A 2,849-nucleotide genomic window follows, 5' to 3' on the forward strand; every position below is an offset into this window, starting at 1 on the left:
GAACAAAAAAACATCCGATGTGAAGAACTTTCCTCAGATGACAAAGCATTTTCACATCCGTTCTCTCCTTTTATGGGATCTTCAAAACAGCCCTGTGGGATAGATGTTGGCGTGTGTGGTATGGATATTTGATAGATAGTTCCTGAAACCAATTTGGTGAATGTTTATTGAACAACTACTGTTTGCCAGGCACTATTTTAGGTAATGACCATTTGGTGGCACATAAACCACACCAAGATCCTGCCAAAAACGTTTAAGGGACATGCCCAAGAACACAGGAAGTAAATCCAAACCTTTCGGCCGGTGTACTGTGTCATCAGTCTCATATTAAGTTGGAAAAATGAAGCATGGATCACTTGTGTTTCCTGATGCTGTCTCAGCCCAAGTGGCATCTCCTGGACACACTCGTTCAACCATAGCTCGTGGCATTTGCGTGCCTGTATCCTGGCTTCTGGTCTTCCACTGGGTGAACTATTTCTTTCTACCTAGCGATCTAGATATCTATTATTTTTGGACCGGAAGTAGGATTTATTGATGGGCATGAATAAGCCGGGGGCGGTTCTGAGGTTCTCATGAGCTCAGGGCATGCCATTTATTCAGAGGGGCCACCATTAATGGTGTATTTGACTCCACGGCCACCCAGGATGGGCTTTTCAGCCACCATGTCTGTACATCCATTCACAATAAACCCAGTAAAACCCCACTTCTTGAAGATGTGGCTCTTCCTGCTGTGGCCAGGGAATTTGAACTTTGCCCTGGTTAGAGCCTCAATCACATGCCTCTTGGTAGCTCAGTCACATGTTCTGCAAGTTGACACGGATGGACGTGATGACCTGGCGGATGTGGACCCTGATCACTGTGCCCTAAGGCTTTCCAAAGACACCTGCTTTCCTGTCTGGGGCCTGGACGGGGGAGAGCATGAGGTCAGACACGAATGTCCACTGTCTCCAAGGTCCCTTGAAGCAACTCATACAGGCCAACAGGCTGCACATACTACCAAGGAGGGCACTGTTTGCAGCCATTGCACACTGGGCCCCATGGGGAAAGAGCACATTTGGCTTAATTGGCTGCAGACAGATGAACCATTTTATATGCCCATCCAAAGCCAGTTCCTTCCTGTATGCAGGCACTGCATTCCTTCTCCCTTATTTAAGAACATAGATCCAGTCAAACTCTCCTGCCCGCATCAATTGTCTACTGCATGAGCAGAGTTATAAAAAAGTATTGTAGGAGTGCCTTGGTGGCTCAGTTGGTTAAGCATCCGACTCTTGGTTTTGGCTCAGGTCATGATCTCAGGGTCGTGGAATCGAGCCCCATGTTGGGCTCTCTGCTCAGCAGGGAGGCTGCTCTGTCTTTCCCTCTGGCTGCTGCTCTCTGCTCGTGCACACTCACTCTCTGCCAAATAAATAAAGTCTTTTTTTTTTTTTTAAATAAAGATAAGTTCAGATATTCAGAGGATTTGTCAAGAAAAACAAAAAACCCAAAAACTTGTTCCGTTTTTCTCCAAAAGTTAGAAATATGACCAATGGTTAGAAACATCCAGCATGGCGGGCGCCTGGGTGGCTCAGTGGGTTAAAGCCTCTGCCTTCGGCTCAGGTCATGATCCCAGGGTCCTGGGATTGAGCCCCGCATCGGGCTCCCTGCTCAGAGGGGAGTCTGCATCTTCCTCTCCCTCTGCCCTTCTGCATCCTCCCCCTCCCCTGCTCATGCTCTCTCATGTGCATTCTCTAATAAACAAATGAAATCTTTAAAAAACAAACAAAACAACATCTACCATGATATTTGTGCAAATAATTTCAATATCTCCAATATAATAGATGTTACACTTTTTCAAAATAAGAAAGGGGATATGGGGGTGCCTGGCTGGCTCCCTATGGTTGAGCACGTGACTCTTGATCTTGGGGTCATGAATTCAAGCCCCACATGGGGCATAGAACCTACTAAAAAATAAATAAGAAGAAAGAAGATATGTCTTTTTAAAAATGTAGTACTCTTGGACCTCTGAAGGAAGTCAAATATTCATGATATATCCTCTGTGCCAGCTACTGATGCCCTCATATCGCCGGAAATAAATCTCACGTCAAATAACTGGTTTTCGAAGGAAATGGCCTTTTGTTCCTAAGCTATATTTAAGTTCTACATCAGGGAGTTTCAGGAGGTGTGAGAAAGTTCCACAAGGTAGATGTACCAGAATGCCCTAGGATTCTGACATTCTGCTGTAGGGAGAATGTCAGGCGCCAAATGAATCACTACAGAAAAAATCAGGGTAACTGACAGAAGCACAGTGTGTTCTGGGACAAGGGAAAAACAGTTTAAGACTACATAAGCTAGCCAGTGCATCATTTCATGAGTATTAGGAAACACAAACAACTGTATGATATTCTAGGCTGCATCCAAATTAAAAAATACTTCCATTTTAAGATTTTATTTATTTGACAGAGAGAGAGAGAGAGTTCAAGGAAGGGGGGCTGCAGAGGCTCTGGGCCCCTGGTCTGCAGAGGCTCTGGGCTCTTAGCCGATCAGGGAGCCCAATCTGGGGACTTAGTCCCAAGACCCTGGGATGAGGACCTGAGCCGAAGGCAGATGCTTAACCAACTGAGCCACCCAAATTGAGAAATACTTCCAAATAGAGATGGTTTCAGTGACTACTCAGCATAAATGGTTCAGAATAAAGTACACATAATACTTTACATCTGTATTTTATCACATGCACCTCTAAGAAATAAGGTAATGTGATTGAAAATAAAAAATTTGCGGTGCCTGTGTGGCTCAGTTGGTTAGGCCACTGCTTTTGGCCTGGGTCATGATCCCAGGGTCCTGGGATCAAGCCCCGCATTGGGCTCCTTGCT

General features: G+C 45.3%; 1 non-coding gene across 1 annotated transcript; it reads right to left on the minus strand.

The window, feature by feature from the left end:
* Window positions 1-939: 939 nt before the first annotated feature.
* On the minus strand, window positions 940-1,073 carry LOC122901606. The gene has a single exon (XR_006383598.1). It is a non-coding gene; the product is annotated as a small nucleolar RNA SNORA70 (small nucleolar RNA).
* Between the last annotated feature and the right edge of the window lie 1,776 nt (window positions 1,074-2,849).

Source organism: Neovison vison, chromosome 2 (assembly GCF_020171115.1).
Source record: "Neovison vison isolate M4711 chromosome 2, ASM_NN_V1, whole genome shotgun sequence".
Lineage (NCBI taxonomy): Eukaryota > Metazoa > Chordata > Mammalia > Carnivora > Mustelidae > Neogale > Neogale vison.